Raw genomic sequence first — 12,745 nt, 5'->3', positions numbered from 1 at the left:
CTACAGACTTACTTACTGTTTACTTACTTTTATCCCCTTTTTGTAAGACACATATGGAGTCGGTTGTTTCCTTTGTAAGCTCTTGTGCTGAGTCAGAAGTATGGTTGGAAATGGATCAGATAGTTTATTCATCAAACCTCTTGCTAAGGACCTGTTATGAAAATAATAAATGTGAAATCGACTCTTATTTTTCTTTGTCTTCAGCAAGAGAATAGTTAAATTTATTTGCCCAGGTGATCCTGAAAAGCAAGTACCACGAAGTGTTGTTGTTGGTTTTTTCTTCCATAGGGAACTTGGACTCACTGTCCAATTATCTTTCAACACTTTTGTCATTTGAGCCTTTGAGATGAAACAAAGCTCCAGTCTGATGAGGGGTAAAAAAGAAAAGAAAAGAAAGCTCTTTTCCATACTCTGTTCAAGGTATGTCAAAAATATTTCAATCTTCACACAATTTGCTGCCTTACATTTACTTCAAAGCATTAGCAAAATGAAAGAGAAGAAAATGGACATTTCAGAGGATTGCAGATAGATGTACATTTCTGGTGAGTGCATCTGGTATCCATCAGGTTCCATCAGGAACATGCTCCCATTCTAGCATGTGAATTTGCTTGCTTCTATGTGGTGTGGCCTAATGATAACCATCGTATTATCACACATAAAAGGTTATCAGCCTTAGAGGTACCAATTCTATATGCAGCAATCCCTAATAATAGTTTGTATGTATTCTGGTAATTATCATATTTTTTGGAGTATAACACGCACTGGAGTATAAGACGCACCAAGGTTTTGAAGAGGGAAATAAAAAAAGTTTTTGCACTCTGCAAGCCTCCCCAAAATGGCCCATTTTTTGCAAAAACGGCCCTGTTTCCCCCTCCCCCCAAAAGGCATGAATAGCCTTTAGGGGGCTTGCAGAGTGCTCCGGGGGAGGGGCAAAATGAGCAAAAAATTGTCTGTTTTTCATGAAAATGGGCCGGTTTTTTGTAAAAAAAAAAGGGTGGGCATGTATAGCCTTTAGGAAGCTTATAGAGTGCTCCTGGGGGCTGGGGAGGGGAAATTGAGCAACAAAGGGCCATTTTCTGCTCATTTTTACCCTCCCCAGCCCTCAGGAGCTTTCTGAAAGCTTCCCAGAGGCTATGCACAGACATTTTGGTGAAGAGGGTGGGGTTTGGGGAGGCAAAAAATGCTGTACTCAGTGTATAAGATGCATCCAGATTTTCAGCCTCTTTTTGAGGGAAAAAGGTGTGTCTTATACTCTGAAAAATACGGTATGCAATAGTCATATCTTGAAATCAGTTTTACTCTAAGCACGCTCTCTCTATGCATGCTGGGTTCGCTATTCTAGAGATATCCTTACAAACCAATAAAATCCTCAAAGAAGGAGGAATACATTGACTGACATAGAGTCAGGATATGTATTAGAACAGGGGTCCCAAACCTCCAGTCCATGGACCAGCATCAGTGCATGCCAGAAATTGGACTGCACATGCAAGCAAAGCCCCATCCACAGGATGCAGGCACCACACAAAATCATGCCTCCTCCGGTCCCTGGAAAATCCTCTTTCCACAGAACTGATCTCTGATGTCCAAAAGGTTGGGGGCCACTGTATCAGAACACACAGAGAAATGCTTGTTTGGGATAAGTCTAAAAGTCTCATAGATTTTGGATCTTATTCTTTAGATTCCAATGTCTGCCTTGCTATAGCATGGGCATCATATAGACTATTATTATCTTTGGTAAGATTCACAGCCTTTGGAGGTGGTTGGTAGCTCAACAAGATGAGTCCTAACCATGGATCTAGGAACTCTTAAGGTAGCATCGGAGGATATAAGCTGTTCCAAGTAGGGTGGTTTTTTGTAGAATCAGAATGTCTAAGTCTGATAAATTATTATTATTATTATACAATTGTATCACAGCGGCCAGTTGTTTTGCCGGATTTGGCATTGGTTACTAGTCGGGCCCCACCCAGGGGCCTAGGACATCGTAACGTATTTTCGTAATTTGCATGCAGATCCAAGCAGTGCGGCTTTTTGCATTTGACTGATGGTGATTTTGTCAATTTTTAACTGTTTTAAATGTAATTCCAGTGCTTTTGGAATAGCACCCAGTGTGCCAATTACCACTGGAATTACCACTGCTGGTTTGTGCTATAGTCGTTGAATTTCGATTTTTAAGTCCTGGTATTTTGCAATTTTTTCATGTTCCTTCTTGGCGACCCTGCTATCACCTGGTATTACAATGTCTATGATTGTGACCTTGTTTTTCTCAACCAGTGTGATGTCTGGTGTATTATGCGCCAGTATTTTGTCTGTTTGTATGCGAAAATCCCACAAGATCTTGACCATCTGATTTTCAGTGACTTTTTCAGGCTGATGTTCCCACCAGTTTGTTGCTGTTTTAATATTATAATTTTTGCACAAATTCCAATGGATCATTTATGCTACTGAATTGTGCCGCAATTTATAATCAGTCTGCACGATTTTTTACAGCAGCTGAGTATGTGATCAACAGTTTCATCAGCTTCTTTGCAAAGTCTGCATTTGGCATCATCAGAGGATTTTTCGATTTTGGCCTTAATGGCATTTGTGCGGATAGCTTGTTCTTGCGCAGCCAGGGTTAGTGACTCTGTTTCTTTCTCTAATGTACCTGTTGTTAACCATAACCAAGTTTGTTCACTGTCCACTTTATCTTTTATTTTTTCCAGAAATTGGCCATGCAGTGCTTTCTTCTGCCAACTCTCCATTCTTGATTTTATCACATCTTTTCTGTATTCTTGTTTCGTCTGTTGGGCCTTCAGTAGATTTTTGTTCTTTACTTCGATTAATAGATATTCTTGACTTTCTTTTAAATAATCAGCCAGTGCATGTTTTTCTTCTTCAACTGTTTGCTTCACTTGTAATAATCCTCTGCCACCTGATTTTATTATTATTATTATTATTATTATTATTATTATTATTATTATTATTATTATTATCATTATTATACAATTGTATCACAGCGGCCAGTTGTTTTGCCGGATTTGGCATTGGTTACTAGTCCGGTCCCACGCAGGGGCCTAGGACGTCATAACGTATTTTCGTAATATGCGTGCCAATCCAAGCAGTGCGGCTTTTTGCATTTGACTGATGGTGATTTTGTCAATTTTTAACTGTTTTAAATGTAATTCCAGTGCTTTTGGGATAGCACAGTGTGCCAATTACCACTGGAATTACCACTGCCACAGGCCACAGTTGAATTCTGGAAAGAATTGTGGGAAAATGCAAAGGACTACAACAAGGAAGCAAAGTGGATACATGACTTTGAGAAAAACATTGGCAACAAACAAATGCAAGTATTAGAAATAACAACTGAGATGGTGAAAAATCGAGTAAAAAAGGTAAAGAATTGGACATCACCTGGAAAGGACCAATTACATGGTTTCTGGCTCAAATATCTGACCAGTTTACATGCAATATTGGCCAGGCAACTGAATGAAATTTTACAAAAAGGCCAAATTGATGAATGGTTGACAACTGGAAAAACATACTTGATTCAGAAAGATGCAACTAAAGGAACAATACCTGAAAACTACAGACCAATAACATGCTTGCCAAACAACCTTCAAATTACTCACAGGCATTATTGCAGATAACATGATGATGGATTATTTGGAAACAAACAACATCTTGCCAGTAGAGCAAAAAGGCATCAAAAGAAGGAGCAGGGGCACAAAAGATCAGCTTCTAATTGATAAAATGATATTAGAAAATTGTAAGAACAGAAAAACGAACTTGAATATGGTCTGGATTGATTACAAAAAGGCATTTGACTCACTGCCACATAGTTGGATCATAAAATGCTTAGAAACAACTGGCATTAGCAAAAATATTACATCCTTTACTGAAAAGGCGATGAAACAATGGAGAACTGAGTTGGCAGTAGGGAATGAGATCTACGGAATGGTTAATATCAAGCGAGGAATTTTCCAGGGTGATTCACTTTCACCTCTTCTCTTCATCATCGCAATGATCCCACTATCAGTAATCTTAAAAAAAATGAAATTAGGCTACCAAACAGCCAAAGAAGCTGAAAATTTTTTGCATTTACTATATATGGATGATTTGAAACTCTATGGAAAGTCAGAAATAGAAATCCAATCATTGACAAACACAATCCGAGTATTCAGCACAGATATTTCAATGCAGTTTGGCATGAAAAAATGCGCCACTGTATCCATAAAAAGGGGTAAAATCACTGCATGTGAGGGAATTGAAATGCCCAATGGCCAACTAATTAAATGCAAAGAAAATGAAGCCAACAAATACTTAGGCATTCTGCAGTTGGATAACATCAAGCATGGAGAAGTAAAAATTATTGTCAGGCGAGAGTACACCAACAGAGTTAAGAAAATTTTGACATCTAAATTGAATGGTGGAAATACAATCAAGGCCATAAATACCTGGGCAATACCAGTTATAAGATACACAGCTGGTATAGTTAACTGGACACAAGCTGATTTGGACATTTTGGACCGAAAAACCAGGAAACTAATGACAATGCACTACAGTTTACATCCATGTGGTGATACTGATAGATTATACCTGCCCCGAAAATGCCAAATCCGGCGAAACAACTGGCCGCTGTGATACAATTGTATAATAATAATAATAATAATAATAATAATAATAATAATAATAATAATAATAATAATAATAATAATAATAATAATAATATAAAAAAAACTCCGCCTTTGCCGGTCCCAAGCCCGGATGAGAAAGGAGGAAGGTTGGGATCAGGTTGGCATCTGGTCCCGTAAAAAAACCCCCGCCAACCCATACAATATGGTGAAAAAAATGAGTAAGAATTCCATACCGCATCGGTGGTCGCGCGGGTTAACAAGGGCCGCGGCGGATGTTGGGGTCCCTGGACATCCGTCGACAAGTGGGCTACAAGTGGACCAGCCAACAAAACGACAAAAATATAGTGCAGATGAAAACCGTGCCATAATGGCCTGTTACTACAACTCAGAGCCAGAAAAAAGAGGATATTTAAAGCGAATGTATGAATTATGGAAACAACAATATCCAGATTCAAATGTTAGTGAACAACGACTAGCAGATCAAAGGCGATTTATTATACGGAATAAAGTGTTTAGTGAAGTTGAACATGAGGAAATTCAGGCAAATTGCAAAACCCAAAAAACAATATCACAAGTGGAAATAACTGATATTCAAGACACAACTAAAGATACTATAGTAGAACTCCCAGAAGACGCTCTCGGGGAGGAAATAACACCACCACCACTAGAACCAGTTATCACTGAACCAACTGATGAACTAACTCAAAAACAAAAAGAATTGAAGGATAAGATCATGGACCATTTTCTGCTTAATGAGGAAAGGCAACGTTTACCATCACTAAAAACTGTGCCTAAGAAAATTTTGGCCCCTATCATGAAAATGGTTAATGCAGTGTTTTCAACAATTGAACCGGGATCCATCTTGGAAACAAACCAGTTAATGTACAGCGCAGCTGTAATAGTCACTAATGAACTAGGCATTAAAATTAAAGTACCTAGTCACACAACAGAAAAAGCATCAAAGCCAAAGTGGAAAATCCGTCTAGAACAAAAAATCAAAAAATTAAGGGCAGATGCTAGTAACTTAAAGAACATGCATGAGCAACGGCTTAAAAACAACAAAATCATAGATCGGCTAATCAGAAGATATAGATTGGATACAAGAAACATCAATGAAGCTGTAGAGATTGTAAAACAGCAGATAACAGCAACAGCTAGAAAAATTGAAAGATATGAGGCACGAATCATCCAATATAAACAAAATCAGCAATTTCGATCAGACCAACGGCGTTTTTATCAAAGTCTTAATGTGAATGGTGACACCAAAAGTGTAAAACCAGAAAAGCAGGCCACAGTTGAATTCTGGAAAGAATTGTGGGAAAATGCAAAGGACTACAACAAGGAAGCAAAGTGGATACATGACTTTGAGAAAAGCATTGGCAACAAACAAATGCAAGTATTAGAAATAACAACTGAGATGATCAAAAATCGAGTTAAAAAGGTAAAGAATTGGACATCACCTGGAAAGGACCAATTACATGGTTTCTGGCTCAAATATCTGACCAGTTTACATGCAATATTGGCCAGGCAACTGAATGAAATTTTACAAAAGGGCCAAATTGATGAATGGTTGACAACTGGAAAAACATACTTGATTCAGAAAGATCCAACTAAAGGAACAACACCTGAAAACTATAGACCAATAACATGCTTACCAACAACCTTCAAATTACTCACAGGCATTATTGCAGATAACATGATGGATTATTTGGAAACAAACAACATCTTGCCAGTAGAGCAAAAAGGCAACAAAAGAAGGAGCAGGGGCACAAAAGATCAGCTTCTAATTGATAAAATGATATTAGAAAATTGTAAGAACAGAAAAACGAACTTGAATATGGTCTGGATTGATTACAAAAAGGCATTTGACTCACTGCCACATAGTTGGATCATAAAATGCTTAGAAACAACTGGCATTAGCAAAAATATTACATCCTTTACTGAAAAGGCAATGAAACAATGGAGAACTGAGTTGGCAGTAGGGAATGAGAGCTACGGAATGGTTAATATCAAGCGAGGAATTTTCCAGGGTGATTCACTTTCACCTCTTCTCTTCATCATCGCAATGATCCCACTATCAGTAATCTTAAAAAAAATGAAATTAGGCTACCAAACAGCAAAAAAAGCTGAAAAAATTTCGCATTTACTATATATGGATGATTTGAAACTCTATGGAAAGTCAGAAATAGAAATCCAATCATTGACAAATACAGTCCGAGTATTCAGCACCGATATTTCAATGCAGTTTGGCATGGAAAAATGCGCCACTGTATCCATAAAAAGGGGCAAAATCACTGCATCTGAGGGAATTGAAATGCCCAATGGCCAACTAATTAAATGCAAAGAAAATGAAGCCTACAAATACTTAGGCATTCTGCAGTTGGATAACATCAAGCATGGAGAAGTAAAAACTATTGTCAGGCGAGAGTACACCAACAGAGTTAGGAAAATTTTAAAATCTAAATTGAATGGTGGAAATACAATCAAGGCCATAAATACCTGGGCAATACCAGTTATAAGATACACAGCTGGCATAGTTAACTGGACACAAGCTGATTTGGACCATTTGGACTGAAAAACCAGGAAACTAATGACAATGCACTACAGTTTACATCCACGTGGTGATACTGATAGACTGTATCTGCCCCGAAAATCAGGTGGAAGAGGATTATTACAAGTGAAGCAAACAGTTGAAGAAGAAAAACATGCACTGGCTGATTATTTAAAAGACACTCAAGAACATCTATTAATCGAAGTAAAGAACAAAAATCTACTGAAGGCCCAACAGACAAAACAAGAATACAGAAAAGATGTGATAAAATCAAGAATGGAGAGTTGGCAGAACAAAGCACTGCATGGTCAATTTCTGGAAAAAATAAAAGATAAAGTGGACAGTGAACAAACTTGGTTATGGTTAAAAACAGGTACATTAAAGAAAGAAACAGAGTCACTAACCCTGGCTGCGCAAGAACAAGCTATCCGCACAAATGCCATTAAGGCCAAAATCGAAAAATCCTCTGATGATGCCAAATGCAGACTTTGCAAAGAAGCTGATGAAACTGTTGATCACATACTCAGCTGCTGTAAAAAAATCGCGCAGACTGATTATAAATTGCAGCACAATTCAGTAGCACAAATGATCCATTGGAATTTGTGCAAAAATTATAATATTAAAACAGCAACAAACTGGTGGGAACATCAGCCTGAAAAAGTCACCGAAAATCAGATGGTCAAGATCTTGTGGGATTTCCGTATACAAACCGACAAAATACTGGCGCATAATACACCAGACATCACACTGGTTGAGAAAAATAAGGTCACAATCATAGACATCGCAATACCAGGTGATAGCAGGGTCGCCGAGAAGGAACATGAAAAAATCACAAGATACCAGGACTTAAAAATGGAAATTCAACGACTATGGCACAAACCAGCAGTGGTAATTCCAGTGGTAATTGGCACACTGGGTGCTATTCCAAAAGCACTGGAATTACATTTAAAACAGTTAAAAATTGACAAAATCACCATCAGTCAAATGCAAAAAGCCGCACTGCTTGGATCTGCACGCATATTACGAAAATACGTTATGACGTCCTAGGCCCCTGGGTGGGGCCCGACTAGTAACCAATGCCAAATACGGCGAAACAACTGGCCGCTGTGATACAATTGTACAACAACAACAACAACAACAACAACAACAACAACAACAACAATAATAATAATAAAAAGTCACTGAAAATCAGATGGTCAACATCTTGTGGGATTTCCATATACAAATTGACAAAATACTGGCACATAATACACCAGACATCACACTGGTTGAGAAAAATAAGGTCACAATCATAGACATCGCAATACCAGGTGATAGCAGGGTCGCCGAGAAGGAACATGAAAAAATCGCAAGATACCAGGACTTAAAAATCGAAATTCAACGACTATGGCACAAACCAGCAGTGGTAATTCCAGTGGTAATTGGCACACTGGGTGCTATTCCAAAAGCACTGGAATTACATTTAAAACAGTTAAAAATTGACAAAATCACCATCAGTCAAATGCAAAAAGCTGCACTGCTTGGATCTGCACTCATATTTCGAAAATACGTTACGATGTCCTAGGCCCCTGGGTGGGGCCTGACTAGTAACCAATGCCAAATCCGGTGAAACAACTGGCCGCTGTGATACAGTTCTGTTGTTGCGATGATAATAATAATAATAACAACAACAATAATAATCATTATCATCATCATATTTATTCATTAAACATGAAACTCAGTCAAAAATGCCTTACAAATACCATTGATTGGTGCTAATGTTTGATATGGGTTGTTGCCAGTGTCCTAGGTATCAACCAGGTATCTTCTTAAAATATACAATGTATATTTTAGCACAGTTTTTCCAGTTCCACTGGTGTTATTGCAGGAAGCTGCAAATTGTTGATGTATCTTATAAAATTCTTGGACATGGTACCAACTTCTCCGATGACAATGGGAGAACTTGGTACATGTTTCATCCATAATCGTGTAATTTCGATGGCCAGGTTGCGGTATTACGTGATTTTTTCTCAGTTCTTTTTCTTTGATTCTGGCATCTCCTGGTACCACAATGTCAATAAACTCTCCATTTCAGTTTTCTTCTTCTTCTTCTTCTTCTTCTTCTTCTTCTTCTTCTTCTTCTTCTTCTTCTTCTTCTTCTTCCTCTTCCTCTTCCTCCTCCTTCTCCTCCTCCTCCTCCTCTTCTTATTTATTTATTTATTTATTTATTTATTTATTTATTTATTTATTTATTTATTTATTTATTTATTTATTTATTTATTTATTTATTTATTTATTTATTTATTTATTTATTTATTTATTTGATTTCACTGTGAAGGGCATGAAATATCTTCCAAGCTGAGTTGTTGTAGTTGTTGTTTTACTCTCAAGTGTCTGGGGCCAGAACTAACTCTAAAATTTATTTATTTAAATCAAATTAAATATATATTCCCTGATTAAATAACAATCCCTCTCTTTTACCATATTGTAAAATAGCATTTGAACTTTAATATTTGGAAGGGCTGTAAAGCAACAGGAAAAGACACAGATTGTACCATTTGGATATAGGTCATTAAATGGACATGGAAGATTCAAATTTCCCAAATGTTTGCAAAACTATGGATGAATTATTTTTAAAAAAGATATTAGCATTTGGAAAATTGATTCTTCCATGTCCCTCTACTGGACATACACATAATATAGCTGCATTTGTATAGACTTAAGCTGACTACTGGATTTAATATGAGATTTCAATGGAACTTGCTTAAAGGTTGCTAGATTACCTTGATCAATGACAAAGTCAAGGATCTCTTGGAAGGTATTTTTTGTCCTTGAAGCCTTTATCTGGGTGGGTGGGCTCATCCATTTCACTTTGAACTAACATGAATGGATTTTGCTTTTCTTTTTTGCTTTGTGGCTTTTTCTTACCCCAAATTCAAATTAGGAATTTAGAGGGTTTCAGTTAGAACAAAACAACAAACCTTACGAGTAACAGGACCTCTCATTCACCACAGCTTTGAAAGGAAAGGCCTGAACCACGGCTATTGTTTTGCTTTCTGGTAGGTCAAGGTGTTCTGTAGCCTCCTCCCAGTTCTTTTTGGTGTTGTGACATTCTTCTCTTTTTTATTTATTTTCCTTCTTTTTTTTTTTTTTTTGCAGTATATACATTTCTTTTCATAGGCTTCCTATGCATTGATAATCATAGCAATAAAAAGTCCATAGAGAAAGCTAATGGAGAAATCCGAAACTTATGATTGCCATTCTTTTATATTTCTTTTCAGGGAACGAGAGTTCCCTCAGGACTTGTTCCAGTGATCCACAGAAGATTCAACAAAAGCAGTGGGGCAGCAGGGAGAATGGGGGGGGGGGCAGGATGAGAAGAGCGTGTAGGAATAGAAAGCCATTATCTAAAGTCATACCAAAGGAGATCTTGAGCTGGCAGAAATAGGGGATAATTTTGTTTTATTCAGCCAACTCTTTTCTACCTGATGATGATAACATTCAAGAGTTTGCAAGTCAGGGATGTGATGGCCAAATATAACAGGGGAGGGGGATTAATATATTTCTTCTCTCTCAGGGAAAACATCTCATATTTAATTGTAAGGAATTTTTAGATCCTTGGAGAGAGAATATTTGTCCTGAGAGCATCTTTGTTTTCACATTTCTGTTGCATCAGTTGGATATCACAAAGTGAGCATTTATTCACCATGTATGCCTTGTTCCCCCTGCTGACCAAAATACCATTTGACACATTACTATGCTTTTAAAAAGATATAACAGGTAACTTCTGTAAAAGAGGCAAAAAATAATTCCATCTCTTTTTCTGTTATACAAAGCTTTAGATTCCAAGGGCCTTTTTTTGGTAACAAATATACTATTTTTAACATGATTTTTATGTATAAAATGTGCTGTAAGCTACTTTGTATGTATCACCACAACATTTTAAAATGACGACAAATTAAAGCAAGTTTAGAAGGATTTAAATAAAGATGAAAGGCTCAGGGTAGTGCAAAAGGAACACAATATCTTGGTATTAACAGGTTTGTCTTGAATCTATTAGAACAACCTCCATTTTGAGCTCCACTACGTGCTCTATTAAGTAACTATTGCTGTTCCAGGCATGATGTCAGCCTTTGATTAGTCAGGCTGACATTAAACTGGAAATTGGAACTTAATCAGCTGCTTCTGCTTGGGTGAACTGATTGCATGATAACCTAAAAGCTTTTCTTTCTCTGGCTATACAATTAAGGATTCTGTCAGGTTTTAAAGATTCTTTCTGGTAACAAAACTGGTTGGAGCCAACTAGAGTGACAATAGAAAAGTCCATTTCTGGTAGAGGTAGGAAATCTATTTAGAAGAGACTTGATTATTTTATATCTCATTATTTTATTTACTGCCTTTTTGGGGGGAGTGCAAAGCAGTGGTGGGTTCCAGATTCTGTTCAACCAGTATAGTTGGAATGGCCCCGGCATCACCCACATGCACAGGCATGGCGCACACATGGGTTGTAGCATCAAATGACGCTTCTGCAAGTCTCTGTGATGCTCCAGTTGCTCAGTGAAATGGAGTGCAGGCACTGTACGCACCATGCATGTGAGTGGAAGCCTCGACAGCTTTAAACCACGGTAAGGAGCATGGGTGGGCAGGTGGGCCTTCTGGAGCACTGTACCGGAATGGTACCCTGTGCTCTGGGCAGGCTCCAGTATGCCCGTACCGGGACGTACCGCCTGCAACCCACCACTGGTGCAAAGTGATCTACCTGTGAATCTCTCCTAAGTTTTTATATACACTAACCTCCTGCAGTAAGTTGAGTTTAGAAAGAGTGACAGACCTGAAGTACCTTTGATTGAGTGAACACGTGATTCTGGCCCTCCCCAGTCCAGTACTAAAATAGATAGTTCTTAACTTACGACCTCAACATTTCTGTTGTTAAGGGAGACATTTGTTAAGTGAGTTTTGCCCAATTTTACAACATTCCTTGCTACAGTTGTAAAGTGAATTATTACAGTGAATAAATTAGTACAATGGTTGTTAAGTAAATCTGGCTTCCCCATTGATTTTGCTTACCGAAAGGACACAGCAATGGTAATAAGTATGAACCAGTTGCCAAGCATCTGAATTTTGATCACATGATTATGGGACTACTGCAAAGGTCGTAAGGAATTAAAATGGTCATAAGTCACTTTTTTCAGTGCCATTATAACTTTGAACGATCACTAATTAACTGTTGTAAATTGTGGACTATTTGTACCTAAACTGCTACTTTATGTGAGCAAAGACAAATCTCTGTGACTACTAGAAATCAGTTTGCATCACTCTTCCAGATAAAGTTTATTATGGTTTTTCAAGCAAAGCATTGCGTAAGTGGTTCTTTTTCAGGCTTCTGGGAAGGTTTCAGATGATGGATATTGTTTTAAAAATCCTTTTGAAGTCAGCAGAAAATACACTTTTGATTTTTTCCCTGTTTTAAATGAAGTCTAACAATGTAAATTAGCCACAAAAACAAACAAATTAACCCAGAATTTTCCTCTGAGGCACAATGACCAAGTGCCAGTATACCACGCAATAAGACCGTTCTTCATATCCTAGACTTAGAGCA

At 37.6% G+C, this 12,745-nt stretch overlaps 1 pseudogene; it reads right to left on the bottom strand.

Moving 5' to 3' along the window:
• Positions 1-1,971: 1,971 nt before the first annotated feature.
• The window catches only part of LOC148043872 (uncharacterized), an 802,025-nt pseudogene continuing 791,251 nt past the window's right edge, over positions 1,972-12,745 (bottom strand).

This window comes from Thamnophis sirtalis, unplaced genomic scaffold (assembly GCF_051295495.1).
Source record: "Thamnophis sirtalis isolate CommonGarterSnake01/CBP01778 unplaced genomic scaffold, rThaSir2_p1.2 scaffold_10, whole genome shotgun sequence".
Classification (NCBI taxonomy): domain Eukaryota; kingdom Metazoa; phylum Chordata; class Lepidosauria; order Squamata; family Natricidae; genus Thamnophis; species Thamnophis sirtalis.
The sequence above is the reverse complement of the archived record's forward strand: the minus strand, read 5'-3'. Positions and strand labels throughout refer to the sequence as shown.